The sequence below is a fragment of the Seriola aureovittata genome, chromosome 5, assembly GCF_021018895.1.
Source record: "Seriola aureovittata isolate HTS-2021-v1 ecotype China chromosome 5, ASM2101889v1, whole genome shotgun sequence".
Lineage (NCBI taxonomy): Eukaryota > Metazoa > Chordata > Actinopteri > Carangiformes > Carangidae > Seriola > Seriola aureovittata.
Window position 1 is genome coordinate 21,944,213 of NC_079368.1, and position 17,597 is coordinate 21,961,809.

The following is a 17,597-nucleotide window of genomic DNA, read 5'->3' on the forward strand; positions in this document are numbered from 1 at the left end:
GGTGAATATATTAAATCACCACAATTCAGTCCCGTGACCATCAAACCCACATTTATGTTACATGTGAATGGAGTTACTTCACATGATGTCTATTATTGTATTTGTATCATGTTATATTAAGTAAAATGTCCAAAAACCACATCCACACAACTTTTCCTCATAAGAAACAAGCTCTTAGTATGAGAAACATGTAAGTGGAGCTAAAAAGAAACACAACTCCAAATGAATGCTAATGTTGCTCATGTTGTTCATTTTTCTGTGCTGCCACTGGTGGCCAAAAGTTCAATCCATGCAGTGTGTGAACAAGCAACAGTATTATGAGCCAGCTATCTTTACACTCAGCATTGCAAGTAAGATATACATCAGGTAACACTATGGCAACTGTTCAAATAAGGACTAAACAATCTATCTCACAATAGGGCTGGTTATGTAAGTGGATTCCTGCAGGTTGGTGTTAAAAAGTTCAAGAAAAGAAAGTTAGGGGCAATTTTAAAGAAAGACATTAAAGAAAGAGAAAATAAAATGTTAATGCATCGTACACGTCTGATAAAATCTAAAATAAAGAATCAATATGTATGAAGCTCGGCACAAAAAAAAACACCTGTAACACACATTCAGACTAAAGGTTTGTTTGAGTGTATTCAGAAAATCTGGTAAACACCGCACCCAAGCATGCTTGCCTGGGCACGGGCCTTATGGAGAATGTATGAATTATCCTGTGTGACAAAAGCTAAGCTACAGTTTACTTAATGACTGGCTTTAACTACATGGTCTGTTTGCCAACCCATAGGTAAATTACGTGACTCCAAAAACATTCGCTTTTTATATATATATATATATATATATATATATATATATATTAAATTACATTTATTAAAACAACGCAAACTGCAGACTACACAGTGAAAAGTACAGTCGCCAACCAGGAACACGACTTGGAATGAGAAGACTCCAGGAAAGCAAGAACAAAGAGGATCAATTTCCTGTAACTGTGATGAAGCTGCGATATTTGTTATGTGACTGTCAGACAGCATACAGAACATCTGAATCACAAGATGTTGACCCCTCAGTGGTTGACAAGTACTGCTGTTAAAAAACTGTTACAATTACAAGCTTCTGAACAGGGTTGCTACTCACACTGACTCTTCACATAAAAATTTCATGCCTTTTACTCTGGATGGGTAAAGGGTTTGACAGTCCCCTGTGCCGTTTTTTCAGGTACCTTAAAATGAAAAACTTTGCCTTAAAAAACGATCCTGTCTTCCCGTCTCAAACTCCCACCAGGTGTTTGACCTTCTGTACTCACAGAGATGCTGCTATAAACACACGTCAACACATACGTGTATCAGATTTTTGATGTTTTGTGTGACCGTCCTTGGAGCATCTTAAAAAAATGGCAGCATGACTTTGGTCAGAAGATTGCAAATAAGACTCATCCATTGAGATGATCCATACAACCTGACAAGGTCAAATCCAGTTTAAAATAGCTAACCAAGTCAATTTGATCTCTCTCGAGCCCATGCTGATGCTGTGGCCTTGTTGTTTTAGGCAAAACATCTCGGGCCAGTTTCACAAAGATAGACTTTGACTGTGGCTTACACTTAACAAATAGTCTGACCTCAGATAGACGTCTAAATTCATCTGTTGCACAACGCAGTTTAGTTCTTGACTATCTTAAACCGGACTGTGGTACAATGAATTCTGGATAAATTAAGACTTTTTTTCAAAAGCAAAAAATGTTTGTCTTTGAAAGAATTCATCATTTACAAGGACATTGCTGTGGCCTCTAAAACCTCTTTCCCATCTCATTGCTCTCTCCATAACAATGTTATTAAACCACAAATTGTGACCCATGCATGTTTCTGTTTTTTGGTGCTACTAGTCAGTGCAGGTGTCATTGACTGTTACCATGGTAACATTGGTCTTAGGCCTGAGTTAGTCTGTAGGTAAAGGTGTAAGCAAAACTGACTTTGTTAATGTGTTGGCCAGTCCTTCAGGGGATGGGATGGGTATGACGCGTGAACTTGAGGCTTTGAAATCATAAATAAATGTTTGAAAACCCAATAATAACATCTGAATATATAAATTGCAATTTTTTTTTATCCTCTTTGGGATGAGCATTTAAAAGAGGTCTATCCCTATTGCAAATCTGCTCTCAGACCATTATAAGATTTTACAGGATTATGATAAAAGAAAAAGCCCCATTGGATTTATTGTTAGAGAGTATGGAGAGAGTTGGCCAACAGGCTAAATACAGTTTGGGTCTGTCTGCTAATATGTTACGGCTGTGGCCTTGTGTAGGTTGAGCAAATTCATCTGATTGTTAAGGCCAATGTGGAATAAGGCTAGGCGTGGGTGAAACTCTGTATAGAGAGACAGTAAGAGTCAGTTGTTCCACACCATGAATGGAGCCGAGTCATGTCTCAACAAGACCCAGCTTTTATACAATTGGAAATGGAAATTGTTCCTCAGATCTCTCTCTCACACACACACACACTCCAATATTATAATTAAATTTAAAGGTCATATTTATTTTTTATTAAACTTTGAAGCCACTCTAAGGCAAATGCATGGTGAAAATGGAAACAGTTGGTACATGATATTAATCTGGATTTTTTTTATTTTTTATAAATGATTCAACCTTTGTGTGCAATTAACTCTCTCTATCTCTGCTCTTGCTTTTTACGGTGTATGTACTATAAATTTAAATCATAAAGTTGAGGTTTGTTTAATTTCACTCCAAACGACCCCTCCTCCCTCTCTCCCACCCACTTTTGTTGACTGGCTCAGTCGGTTACGTAACACATTTATGCCTCGCGCACGTGGCCACAGCCATAATAGACGGCAATATGTGGACGGATTAAACATTACCATCGACCCAGTGATCATTGCGTCCACACGTAACCCCACATAATACCTTTGATGCGGACAGTAAAGGGCGAAGTCGAGGGGAAATTCTGGTTAAATAATGGATTTTTTTTCCCCCAGCAATAGACAAGACTCGCCAAGACGGATTCCTCAGCTCGGCACGGGTCCTCTCCGTCTCAACCATAGAAATAAAACACAATGAAAGCAGACGTGTTTGCTCATAACTAAATCTGACTGTACACTCAGTGACTGTACTGTGTTTTCATCTTTGCTTGTAAAAAAAACAAACAAAAAAACAACAACACACCGAGTAGTTTCTTTCATTTCCTTAGGCCTTGTGGAAAATGACATTTCACATTTATCTCAGAGGAAGAAGCTGCACATGTGAGCAACACCGATTTAAAATATTAAGCAAACATTAGTATTTCTGCCACAGAACTGACCATTAAAATATATTCTGAATAATAAAATCTAATTAAGAACATAATGTACATAGGCTACATAAATGCACTTTAACTCATTTTTATTCATAAGAGATCTCCCTGAACACATTAATGGTATTAGGTATATTTATTGCTCTCCCCTCTATATGGTGTCATCATGCCCTCACCAGATTACTGACCACTACTACTCTCTCTCTCTCTTTCTCTCTCCCTCTCCTTCCCTGTCTCACGCTACCCCTCCACCACCCCCACCCCTCCTCCTCCTCTCCTTCATCCCGAAGCTGTCATCCTGAGCAGTGCTGAGACGACGGCTCAATTCCTAAACGCCCGGATGAGAGCAGCAGGCAACAAACAGGGCAACATGGTCGCATGAGTCGGCCGAGTCGAGGGCAACCACTCCGGGGGGACGACAGCCACTGCTGGAATCTGTGACATTTTCGACGCAACCCACGCAGAACGGTTCTGGGAAAATACAGGCAGAGATAGAGGCGTGGAGCCGAGGAGGAACAGCACATTTCCCCCTCTTGCGGTGTCCTATTTCGTCGGTAAGTACATTTTGTCAGGCAAAAAAAAAAAAGGAAAAAAAACCGCTGCCCCTGTGTCTTTTACCCGTCGACGGGGTTTCTGTTTATCCACTTTCCTTGCGCATTTCTTTGTGGTGAGCGTCCGCGCGGGGCTGCGTTTACGGAGGACCGGGCCTGGTAAGTGTGAATACAGCGTAAAGTACAAATGTCTGTTTACTGAAATCAGCTGCTGCAGCTCCGAACCGCTTGTTCTCGTGCAGCTTTGACAGACATCGCTACTAAATGCTGCATTTCTCCACAAGTTGCTACATGTCGTGTTGGCGTGCTCGTACTTATTGTTGTCACCGATCGCACACAACTAAATGAGTGAGTCGAGCTGCCGCTACACGTGTGTGACTCCACATCCGATATCACAATAGCACCGGATCAGATCCACTGTCTGGTTCATTCCACCGGTCTGAACCAGTGTGGGGGGGAAAGGCTGTGAAAGCCAAGCGGAGGCGAAGTGCTTGGCCCGGTGAGCCGCTTTCAAAAAGGGTCTAATCATTTGACTGTTAATCACGCGAGTTCATTTCACTCTGTTGAGCTTTTCGTGCGCAGAGCAGAAACTGTTTGACGACAAGGCGGGTCGACAACCGGGCATGCGCAGTGTGCACAAACACTACCGCCCCATTGCCCAAATGATAATAAGTTGGGGGACACTGTCCCAGACATCTCAGAAGTGCTGCAGGTCACTTCCCCAGTCTCCAACAAGGACTCAAGGGTCCAGGCTTTTTTATTGTCACTGTGCTGCTGTGTCTACCTTGATATTTTACCTGTAGATGGTTTCATAATTTCTGTGGCACAACTTGTGGCACAAGGTAATAAACCTGTTTATCATGGCAATTATTGCAGCATACACTGTTTTCCTGCTATCGAGGCCCCATCTGCTTTTTCAGGGTGAGCCTCTTCCTTTGGCGCAGTGACAGATAACAAGAATTATCACAAACACTGGAACATGTGCACAGCGGACATACAGGGTTAGGATGTTGTGGAAAGAATAACAGGAAAACCAGGCAAAATAATTCAGCTGTGGTTGGAGGAAGTATTCAGACCATTTACTTCGGTAAAAGTAGAGATGCAGCATTGTAGAACTGTAGTCTGGTAGTGAAAATGTTAAGTGTAATTAGCAAAATGTGTATTTGAAGTGTCAAAGGTGAGAGTGTAGGTCAGTTTAGAAATATGGCCCATGTGAGTGTTATTATTACGGTTTTGATTAATGTGTAAGTGTTACTTTATGTTACTGTTGTTAGTGTGAAGTTGCATAAAATGGAATGAATCAAGTTAAGCACAAGTACCTCAAATTACCTCAGTACCAAAGTAAATGTGTTAGTCGCCGTTCATCGTTGTGATGCAGATCAGAGCTGAGTTAAGACGTTCACAAGTATTTACTGTGTGGAGTATGTCAAACGCAGTCTTCCAATTATGTCATTTATATTTCACATACTCCACGCTGAAGATATCTTATCCTATCGCTTACATAGGCAGTGGAAGCACATAGCATTCCTGGCGGCTGGAATAGGGTGTGTAAGTTAATGATTGATTTCCATACTGTGATAAGAAAGAGAGAGAAAGAAGACGAATGCTGGTGGTCTGTGACAACCTCGTGTGTTTTACTTGTTTTCTTCCACTTCCACTGTAACATCAGTTACAGCTTTACACAGCAGGGGCTCATTAACTGGAACAACCTAATACACTGATTGTTGTATCTCGTCTAGCCATAAAGGCTATAAGGCTGATATGATAACATATTGCGATAAGATAGACAGATTAATGACTTCCCTTTTTTTTACACACCTTTATGCTTTATGTGAACAGGACTGCACAGTCTGGGCCTTCTGTTATTTCAATGATAAGGACAGTGTCTGCGTCCTCTCCCATCCCTCCCTTTGTTTAAAAAGGCACCCACCTCTCTCTGAAGTGTGCTTTAGTAATAATGAAGTGGTGCTGCAATTTATTTGCAGCCCCTCACACCCTTCACCCATGTTTATACCCTAGATACACCCTTTTTGAGTAACTCCTGAAGAGTAGCCAGCCAGCCTAGAAATGGCCTCTAAGCTTACTCCACTGGTTTCACATGGTCATGCAGGGATTTATTAAAAAAAATACATTTAAATTTCTTTAAGCACCCACACGGTTTAATCTCCTGTTTTGCATTTGAAGCCATCTGACTTGCAGAGGGATCCTACTTTCCAAGAAACCTTACAGTTAAAGTCGTGTGTGTCGAACCCCAGCAAGTCTCTCTGCAGTGATGCTGTCACCGGACAGAAAAGCTGTACTGTTGTTGCCCTCCTTTTGACTGAGCCTTAATTAAATTTCTCTATCACTATGGTGTGGAATTAAGGTGGGTTCACAGAAAAGATAAGGACAGATCCAATTTATATTTTGACTGTACTTTGACCTGCCCTTTATGAGTGTAATCCTTTTGGAAAAAAACCCAAAACAATCGAGGCAGAGTGATTCACACTTAATTGCCGGTTCCGTGGCGACAGGGTGCAGCCACAGCTTAGACCACACCGTCGATAGAGTCTCTCTTTTATGTGAACCCTTAAATCCAGATGCTTCATAACACTCACAGACTGGTGCATATTTAAACAGCAGTTTAAGTCAGACAGCTTAAGCATGTGTCTTGGCAGTTCTGTGTTGGGGATGGCTGACAGTGGAGGGGGGTGGGGTGGGGAGGTGGAGGTGTTTTTGTATGGACGGAAGAAGCATGTGTACATTGTGTAATGTTTTCATGTTCAACAAGATGCTGAGAAAGCTGTGTCAGACCAGTTTTCAGGGAGGTGTGTACTTTCTCACTGCACTCACTCACTAGCACTTTACTGTTTCTAAGAACTTTCTGTCATCCATGACTCCACCTTTCGTTCCAGGTCAATGTTAAATTCATCGTAGGCTTCTCACTCCGCGACGAGAATGTCCTCCATGAGCGGGCAGGTCACGCCACATTACATCACAGCCTCCTTCTGTGCAGGTCGTCCCCTTTTTCTCAAACACCCTATTTGCCGTGTTTTCTGTATTAGATTTCTGCACACAGTGAGGCAGGATTAATATTCAAGGCGTTATACATGATTGTGAAGGTCTGATGCACTCTGTGATGTCATATAAGACACAGAAAAACAGCAACTTATATGAAATGCTCATACCAAGATCAAATAGCTCATAGAAATAGTAAGCAGTTCATTTTCTGTCAAGCGATTATTCGATGATCCAACTCAACGTTTCAGTTCTGCATTGCAATTCCTTGTTACTCATCATTCGACATGTATATCTACAATATGTCACTATTGCATGTAGTGCTGCAACTAACTATTATTTAATTATTGCTATTTTTCAATTGTTAAGTCTATAAAACCTCAAAAACGGTAAAAAAAAAAAAAAAAAAAGAAAAGTCCTAAACCCAGGAATTTTCAGTTTACAATGAGACATGACAAAGAGAGAAAGAAGCAAACGGTTTAACAGTTATCAAAATACCGGATTCATTTTTCCATTGATCAACTAATAGATTAAGCAGTGAATCATTTTAGCTCTATCTGGGTGATTTATTGTTTTAGCTGTAGTTTGAGACTGGTGGTAAGACCAAGCAATTTGGAGACCTCACCACGGGCTCTCAGATCTTTCACTGTTATGATTAAAGCTTAACCAAATAGTTTGTTGATTAATCAAAAAAACAATGAAAAGATTAATCATTAATGAACATAATTGTTAGTTGCTGCCCTACAGTGTAACATAGAAGCTGCCAGCATAACTGATGCCAGACTTTTTGCTCTGATCTGATGTTTTGTCTTAAAGAAAGAAGTCAGAAATATAATTTTCCAGCACAGTCGGCTGTTGAAGCTACAATAGGGAAAATCAAGCTAGTGCGAGCACAAGACTCAAAAGCAAAACGCCCTCGGTGCGAGATGAGTAGTTGACCAGAAGCAAGTTCATAAATTGATTGACAGCCATGAGCGCCGACCCCTGACTTTGGCCTTCTCTGATTGGTTAGAAGGGCAAGGCTTCCTGCGACACTTCAGAAGGGAATGTCACTGCCAGTCTGTTCAACAAGTTACATACTGTAGCTTTAAGCGCAGAGCGCATTCAGAACACATTTTCTAACAAACAGAAGAAATGGCCTCGGTCTCTGCAGAACGCCACAAAAGGGAAGAAAGAAAATTAAATGTATAGAAAATGCGCCGCAGTCTGTTCTGGTTTCCATGACGGTAGGGCCCCGTGCGGGCTGGCCCTTCTGCCAGTGGGTGTGTCTGTGTCTCTGTGGGCGGAGGGGCAGTTGGCACCAGGGCTGGCAGTGTCACAGTCAGAGAACAGTCTGTCTCTCCGATCGGCCCACCTCGCCCTCAGAGCACAATCACACTGTTATGTCTGAGGCCTCCTTCGCCATGGCAACATCACATGATAGCACTGAAAGAGTGGGAATCTTCATGCTGTGTGTGTGTGTCCGTGTGTGTGTGTGTGTGTGTGTGTGTGTGTGTGTGTGTGTGTGTGTGTGTGTGTGTGTGTGTGTGTGTGTGTGTGTGTGTGTGTGTTACAGCACCAGCATTGCTTAATCCACGTTACAGCTTAAAACCTGATTAAGCATGTCATTGATCAAGTGGAGCTGATAACGTGCCTTCTCATTTTTTATTGGCAAAGGTCAAAGCACAGAGAAGAGCGGGAAAAGGTCGGCATATGAGGGTTCTTGTTGATGTTGCTGTGAAAGGAAACGGAGAGGAGTGCACATTAAGCAAGCTGCTAGCTGTCAGTGATGGGAGATAGAGGCTGAAAACAAATGGAGGGAACTTGAGAAAAGAGGTTTTCAGACATCACAGTTCCGTGAGTCTCCTGATGATTTAATTTAGCTGTTTAAAGCCTGGGAAAATAATCCAAACCATTTCAGCTCTTAATTAGACTTTAGAACCACTGGTTCAGATCTGCCCCAGCATTTAACAAGATGTAAGTTGTCTGGACACAAAAATACTTGAGGCTGCATTTATACACTTAAATGTTTGTGGTTTTTTACACATGTATATGTGTGCAGCTGGTTTCAGGGAACTCCTGTCTAGTGGCCAGTTTATAACCGATAAAAACGCTTCCATCCCATAATGCTTGCCTGTCTTCCTGTTACCAATGTCACGCAGGCCCGCATTCTTCTTTGACCAAAAAATGAGCCGTAATAGCTCCTTCTGACCGACATGTCTTCGCTGAATGGTTGTGGTATTTTTTACGGTTTCTTCTGTCTTCTTGACAAATATCAGCGTTTACAGTGAGCACTGACTCAGTTATTTAATCATGCTGGTGGCTATTGGCTTCCTGTTAGTTTTCCTGTCTTGGTTGCTTTGAAAAGACCCTCCCTTAAGTTGGGGAGGGTGACACATTCGTGGAAACCTCTACTCTTTCAGTTGTGGCCTCCTTCAAGACAAAGCCTCTGGATTCCTGCTAGACGATGTTGCTAATGACTGTTTTAACCTGACGATTAAATGGAAATTCAAATTTAGACCAGTTGACTTATAGTAAGAAAACACTCAGAAAACAGTCAAAATTGCCACGATGATGAGCTGCGTTACCTTTTCAGACAGAGCGGGATGACGGCGTCTTCGGATCATCAACTTTCCAATTTACTTGTTTACAACATTGGGGCATTAGCGCTGGGAGAATGGAGCAGCCGTCTGTGGGGGCTGTAGCCCCAGCTAGTGGCCGGCAACTGCGTAACATCTAAGACACAACAGTTAACTGGTGTTGTAGATTAGTAAAATATTAATAATTAGTTTAACCCACTTGTATTTCTGATACCTACACGTTTAATCAGTCAACTAATTGCACGCATCCCTAATTCTTATCACGCAAAAGGAAACCCGTGCCACCTTTCATATGTAAACAATTAGTCATTTAATACCCTAGTTAGCGCGTGACTGGTTGTTTTACAACGATTTCTCTGACCTGTTGTGGGATTTTGGCCTCGTTTGTGCTCTCCACTCGGGCCATGAGAGCCGTTTTGTAGTGTCTCTGGTGGCCTTCTGTAAGCGGCAGGGTCTGTATCAAAGCACTGTCACACAGAGCGTCTCTTGTTTGGGTGCTGGCCTGGTGTTAACTATGCTAATGACAGGCTCACTGCTGAACTGTGAGGCATTGTGGTTTTATTTATGGTAGGTAGAATGGACATTATTTCCCTGTTCCCCTCATTCAAGTACATTTGTCAACGAGCAACCAGGGCTTGTTTGATGAGTCATAATGTTGCCACTAAGAGTTCGGGTCAGTTTGAGGTTTTGGAAAATGTTTGATGGCAAAACACGAGAGGAAATACTGAAAGAAGCATGGGAAAAGTTATTCTTGGCATGTGAGATGATGTCATGTCATGTGAGTGGCACATTTTGTCATTTTTGTGCAGGGTGGATACAAATCTATGACCCTGTTAACTACAAATTTCCTCCAAATTACCAGAGATCTACTCACACACACTGTGGGTGGGCTGTGCGAGGTTGAAGAAAAAGGCCTTTGCATGGATCTCTTCTGCCTCCTTTGTTGTTTAACTTTTAATAAGACATAACTTACTGTTCTCATAATTCTTTTTCTCTCCTAAATGTTTAGACTGGTAATTCTGCGTGACACAACAAGTAGCTGATCTAGAAAAAAGGGCACTTTCCTGGAGATTGATCACAATTTTGTGATTATGTGTGAACATAAACTTCTTGTGTGTAAATATTTTGTCACATGATTGTACACACGTAACCTTTTAAAAAAAAAAAAAAAAAAGAAAAATGTGTTTTTCATGTTCTCTAATGGGAAAATGGGGCTCAGGCATGTTTTGTACATGTGAGAGCTCTTTTGAGTTTGTAGAAATCTTGATGTTTGAACAGGTGTGAGCTCACGTGTTCATTTTAACTCGGCTCTCGTAGTTCTGCACCAGAGAGTAGTGAAGGGTGTGACAAGCCTTAAGAGATGAATGATGAACCTGTCTGTGCTGGTCCTTGCTGTTATGTTGATAAAGTTACCGCCTGTTTGCATTTGATTGTACGCTGGGGCAGGGCTCCATGTAAGGATGAGCAGCTGGCTGACTGGTCACCGCACACACTCATGTGACACTGCTATTTCTAGCCAAATCATTCCTTCTCTCTACTGCCTTTAGCAACAAGAGCGAGTGGTGGATATGTGACACCTCAGAAAGCAGCGAGGGCTGGAAGGTGGGGGCAGTTTGTCAGATAGAGTCTGGTGGGATCTCTCCAGAGGCCACCTTGCAGGGTGTGGATAAGCTAGGTAGAACAATGGCATGCTGGGCAATTGACTTTCAGAATTTCGCCACAAATCTGTCATTTGTCCGATAATGTTTGCACTGTTGTTTTTTTTTGTTTGTTTTTGTAGTGGACACACTCAAAATAAACACATGAACTGCTGGCTGACACAATCCATCATGGCTGCTGACAGGATGTCAAAAGATCAGATGATTTTGATGCAATATGTTTTGTTAGAGTTCTTGCTTGGCTGCTTACATAACAAACCAAAACATAATAGTTTTCTGTCATTTTTCTCATCTCGAATGGCAATTTAATGGATTAGTACACTCACTGTGACACTGGCTTCCCAAATCAAACAATCAGGAATAAAACTCTCAGTACCCTCAGCTGACCTGTATGTCCTTACCGTAATTGAAGATCTCTGCGGGCATGCTTGCAATTTGTACTTCTGGTATTGATAACCCAGGTTTCTCTCGGAGTGCTGATCAGTGACATTACCATATTTAGTTAAGAGGGTGGGGCTCACTTGTCAACACATTCTCGCTCTGTCATGGTACATGATTTCTGGGGTGGTAGTTTTTCTGTCGTCAAGTCGATGTTGTGATTCCATTTTAGAAAAATGTATGAAGCAATATGGATAACAAAACCTCCCAATCAGTGTGATCAGTTAAAGGGACACCTCAGAGTTATGTAACATCTCTGGTCCTGACCAGACTGGTCCATCAGTAAGTAAATCATGTAAATGATATCCTTTATAATTACATGTAATTGTATAGTGTTGAGGAAATAATACTGTGATCAGATATGATGATTGCACTGATTCATGCCCTTAAGCTCTAACGAGCAGAGACTGCCTTACACAGTAGTATTAGGGGGCAATTCTTTTCTGTTGAAAGAAGAATTAATCGAGGTATTCAAACTGAGCGGAGGATTGTATAATTGGTAAATTGTATAATTGGTCTTCTTTCGCTATGATAGTCCATAATAGAACCGTTTTGGAACGGAGTCTAGAAAATGCACTGGCACCAAAAATACTCCTGTACTACAAGACACCCTGGGGAAAATGCTAAAAAGTAGAATGTGTGCAGAATAAATGGGGTCCTGTCCTTGTACAAAGATGCTGTTCTAGGGTAATGTCAGGCCAGTAATTATGGGAGACAGGGATTAAATATCACTGAATATCCCCAGGGTTCCCTGTACTGAACAGGTGATGACATATTCATAATGTTTCACACATTCCCATCCCTGCTATGGCTACACAGTGAGTGACCCCACCACCACCCCAGTAATGCTGAGAAGGCTTACCCAGTATGAACTGTGGTCACAAAACCTGTCAACATACCCTTTACACATAAACACTTCTGTTTGTGACTCGCAAAATGTACGATAATTTGTTTTCCTTTGCCCAGGGCTGAACTGTTAACCATTTTTATATTGAAATTGCCAACCAGAGTCTGGTTTTCAAATTTTAAGCTGCAATTTTAATTATAACTTACATTATTAGCGGTGTCTGAATAAGCTGTGAAGTGAAAGTTCAAGGAAAAAAAAAAAAAGGTTTAAGACTAAAGATTGTGTCCTTGCTGTTCTTAAAAGTGTCTTTTTGTGAATAAAGCTAGCAGGTAGTTGGCCAGCTGCAGTGACGGACAGCTGATGGACAGCTGATGTCTGACTCTCCCTGTCATGCCGTTGTTTCACGCTCAACACCTGAAAAGCTCTGACTTGAGACCTGCAGGGGTTTGGGGGCTGTGAGGCGGTCAGGTCTGTCAACCTGTGAAGCTAACGTTGAAGTTACCTTAAGCAGCTAAAGTGAAGAGCTGTCAACATTAAGTGCCTGAGCAGCAGTTTATTCTAACGTTGGTTGTTAACTATAAACGTAGTTCTTACTGAATCAGTCTACATTTGGGTCGTGGGAGGAGCAACAACATGGGGACAGCCTACTTCTGACTAACTTGATCCACTTTAATGTCTGCTTCCACACTAGGACAACTGAGCACCTACAGCCGTCAAACATCACCTCACTGCCTTACATCACATCACTCCGCCGGTCTTAGCCATCACTGACTTTACAGGCAAAGTGGATAATGTAGTTTCAAATCTAAGTTAAGGGACAGAATACGTTATATTTGTACTGTCTCTCTGCTGTAGTTACCATTACTTCAATTATTCCAATTCTCTCAACAAACCTGAAGTAATGTACAAAATAAATCTTAACAAAAATAAATCTCATCTTACATTATTATTACTATAAGTGGCCAAATATGCAACTTTCATCAACCAATAAAAAGCCAATTTTGAATGTTAAGATTTCAGTTTTTGTATAGAAAACTGTCTGAACTATGGGAGGTCCTCACCAACAAACATCTGATTCATTTTATATAATAATATAGAAACATGAGAGGTCTGTGGTAAACTGGGTAAAGTCAAATCTTTTTGATGTAAACCACAAATGGCTTGGATGGTTTATTTCTAGAAAACAATAGCAATTTAAAATCACAATTGCAGTTATATATTTTCCTCGAATCGACATTAATTTCCAGGAAGAGACTAAAAGTTGCTGATTTGTTTGCCACAGTCTGAAACTCTCACTGTTTGTTCTAATGCAACTTTACCTCACTTCTTATTATGTTCTTATGCGTAGCAGTGAAGAGGAAAATTGAAACTTGGGAGTACAGCGACGATGTATCTGGCTGAAGACACTAAGTGATCTGGTCACTTTTAGTTCTGCTTTAATAGAACAATGTTTCATGTCACGCCAATGACTAGCTCGTTAAAGAGTCATATCTGGGATGAAATAAAATTTACAAGTGTAGTTAAAGTGGTGGATCATTTTAGTAGAGGCAGTTGTGTATCAGCAAGTTTGTAATGAGAACAACTGTAGCCTTGCAGGAGGTGCAGTAAGCAGTAATTTTCTTTCTGTGACAAATAGAATATGTTGTTTATTTAGACTTTAAATGATCACTCCATGCATTAAGATTTTCTAGTGGTATATATGAGGAAAAAACAAGGGGCGGGTAGAGCTTCACTGTGCCTCCTCCTGGTGGGGGCAAGATGACGTTCTGATTTGAGGCGATGGGTGGAAAAAGTCTCAAGGAAATGATTTCTCCCAACAGGATTAAAGGTGACCCAGGCGAGCCCACCCTCCTCCGCGTCTACCCTCCACTACCGGAACACCAGCAGACCACTTGTCACAACGAGTTTCCTTCAGCGTCTAGCATGCTGCGATAGCACTCAGACACAAAGAAAGTAGCACATGTCACACACAGCCTCAAACGATGCTGTCCCCAAAAATATCTGTCTCAGTGGTCAGTGCAACAGCTGCATTAAAACACTTTTTTCTGACGGTCTGAAATAGTGGTGTTTTGTTTTGCAGGCAAGCAGATGGACAGAAATAGAGTAATAACATAGACATTTTGCCTGTGAAGAGAATTCGTTTTCAAAGTTCTTGATTACATTACAATCACTGATTTTGTTGACTATCGAAGGATTTAGTTTTACAGTACTTGTATCATAAAATGAGTCTGACTGAAACCTGTTTTTCCAACTTGCCTCACCACTCCTTCAAGTACAGCACAGTCTGCTAGTGTTCAACCCAACCTGCAAACATGTGATAGATAACGCTGGTCACACAGTGTGCACTCTGTAATGTTAAGATTAACTCATTCATGCTTCAGCAGTTGTAACAGCATCGATCTATGTCCCCCTGCCGTGCAATATTTTGGATTGACAATCCTGGATTCAAGATTGTGATTTTTTTTTTTTTTTTTTTCTTTTTCTTTTTTTTTGGCAGTGAACAAATTTGTTCACAGGTTGATGCTGTCAGGAACCTGCCTGTGGACTGTTGAGTTTCTACATTTTTTTTCAACCTTTTTGGGAGTTTATATAGTTGAGAAATCTCTTGGCTAGAATTGATGCAGATCATAATATCTCCATGGCTCAAAAAGTCCAACTACAATCAACTTGGAGGGTTGTCACTAGTTTGTTGTATCTGTGTTAGTTTATCTCCATTGCTTTTCCTCTGGGATTCATTGTTGAGTCAACATTATAAAGACAGAATTACCTTCCCTAGAGGGAATACAACATACAGTTCATCTCCCATGGTGGTGGCATGCTATGCTGAATTCCCCAACAGTTTACGCTTTACGGTATTATTTTCAAACCAGCTTTCAGCTCCATTTCCCTCCTTTTTTCATACCAAAACACTACATTTACTCTAGTGAGGATAAGCTTTGTGTTAATATAGTACACAGTAAACAAAGTTAAGATTGAAAGTTTTTTTTAATTTGATGTGGATATAATTCAGTGTTGACTTTCAATGCCAATCCCCTAATTTTAAGGTTGCTTTTTCTATCAGTTGCAAATTTGAAAATAAATGTCCCCCTTGTGAGACCCCTTGATGCGATTAAGGCCTACTGCTGAAGTCGTCATGTGAAATCCCCCTCCCGCAGTGCCATTCTTGCAGCTCATTCCGCGGCCTATCGTCCACGGCTAATGCTAGCAGCACGTTTTTGAGCATTACTTTTAGTTTTCACCTAGAATAACAGCGCCGGGGTAATCCGCTGACACAGTGACTCGCAGGCCTAATCCCACCAGCCTCGTGTCTTTTCTTCCGCTGTAAGTGTAGGCTGTGTAACCTAAGGTTAAATGCTGGTTAATGCAGTGTGTGTGTGTGTGTGTGTGTGTGTGTGTGTGTGTGTGTGTGTGTAATGTGTGCATGCATATGTTGTCTGTACAGAGGCTTGGCATTCCTGCAAAGAGGTGGCAAAGCACAGGACCCCATGTTCCCCCACCGCCGCCACGTCCACTGCTACGTGCGCACAGCAGCAGGTCTAATCAAAGCAGTCCATAATACTGTTAGCTGGGTCATGTGCTAGAAGCCAGGATTAAGAGCAGGAGGGCACAGGCCACTAGATCCAGCTTAGGAGGCAGCGTTCTCGCTCTCTCTCTTTCCCTTTTTCTCTTTCTCTCTCTCTCTCTCTCTCTCTCTGTCTGCCTCTCTCTCTCTCTCTCTCTCTCTCTCTCTCTCTCTCTCTCTCTCTCTCTCTGTCTGCCTCTCTCTTTTTGCTTCTGTGCTCATCTTTTCACCTCACATGTGGGGACGCAGCCATTCAAGGTCACGAATGTCCATTATACTGTAGTGAGACACACAGTGAATAGAAACAAACACATCTCCATACTATACTATGGCCGATTTAAAAAAACAAAAAAAAAAAAAAAAAAAAACACAGTTTGTACTCAATGAATTTGCTCCTTTTTTTTCCTGAAATCTGTCCACAGACACTTAATACTGTCACGCAGTGAACCCGTGTCCAGATCAATGCAGATATGTTCAGCTCTGTTTATGTGTCTAATTGTGTCCTTCCTTAACCTTTCATCACATGCTGTTCCACTGGCAGCGCGCTCGCACTGTGTAGAACTTTCCCAGACAGCTGGCACTTCTTTTCAGTCATTGTGGCCATTTTCAAAGAGACAGACCTGTCATCAAAATGAGCACATTGAAGTACAATACACAGCAGAGTGCCTGGAAATGTATTCTGTGTTTTTATATTTGTAATTTATCTGGATCACTTTGCATAGATCTGTTTTTACTTTACTACTCTTTACTTTTTCTGTTCATCAGTGTCACCAGTAGGTAGTTTGCGGAGACGTCCTGAGCTAGGAGCTTTACGTTGTTTCCCACAGTAGTGTTTAGACCCTGTTTTTCTTTTTTTAAAGCGTCCAGTCTCTCAGATGGATCATGTGACACATGACAGTCATATGTCAGCATTTGCAAAAGACCAGCATTTTTGGTTCTCCTCTTTGGAGAACACTGAGTAAGATTTCATGTGGCTGGAAGACCAAAACGGAGACGGCAAGATGTATTTATCCCCATTACTGTGAATGTAGCCTGAAACATCATTAATCATATCGGTACCTCTCCTTTCTCACCGAGTCTCTTGTCCTCTTTTCGCACTGCATTTTCAGCAATCACTAATACCGGCACCCACTTTGCCCCAGTAACACAATTAAATGCCACCGAGCTCGCCAACAGTAGATTACCAGTCCCAGCAGTCGAGAAAGAGGTAGGTAGGTTGGAGGTCCTGGCAGTGCTTTGTGAGCACAGAGCCAGATCAACATTTCTCAGTTTCCACACCTAAGAGAAGGAGAGATTGGAAAGGGGGGTAGGCAGGGAGGGGGAGTCGAGAAGAGGAGGAAGGACAGGGGTGAACGGGACTCGTTTTTGCTACTGGACACCTATGCTGATTCGTGGAAGAGAACTGGAACTGTCTGGCTGAGGCTGAGTTTGGGAGGGGGGTGAGAGAGGAGAGGAAAACAGAGAGAGGGTCAAAGGTAAGATGACTCCTACTCTGAGGAATATGGAGACAGATGGCCGAAAGAGAAGAAAGCCGGACCCCGACCTTAAACAGCCACAATTGTTGGTAGGTACCAAACCTAATTGTGTCGGTAGTCATATGATGTGAAGCCTAGCCAACAAAAGCGGGCCCCTTACTGTTGGTAATAAAATAGTTGGCTCTATA

General features: G+C 41.7%; 1 protein-coding gene across 3 annotated transcripts in view; it reads left to right on the top strand.

Annotated features, from left to right (window-relative positions):
- Positions 1-3,594: 3,594 nt before the first annotated feature.
- Positions 3,595-17,597, top strand: part of slc20a2 (solute carrier family 20 member 2) — a 49,166-nt gene continuing 35,163 nt past the window's right edge. For all 3 annotated transcript variants that reach the window (XR_008827798.1, XM_056375599.1, XM_056375600.1), the window contains exon 1: positions 3,595-3,856. The gene's annotated coding sequence lies outside the window, so the exon portion shown is untranslated. The remainder of the gene's footprint in view (positions 3,857-17,597) is intronic.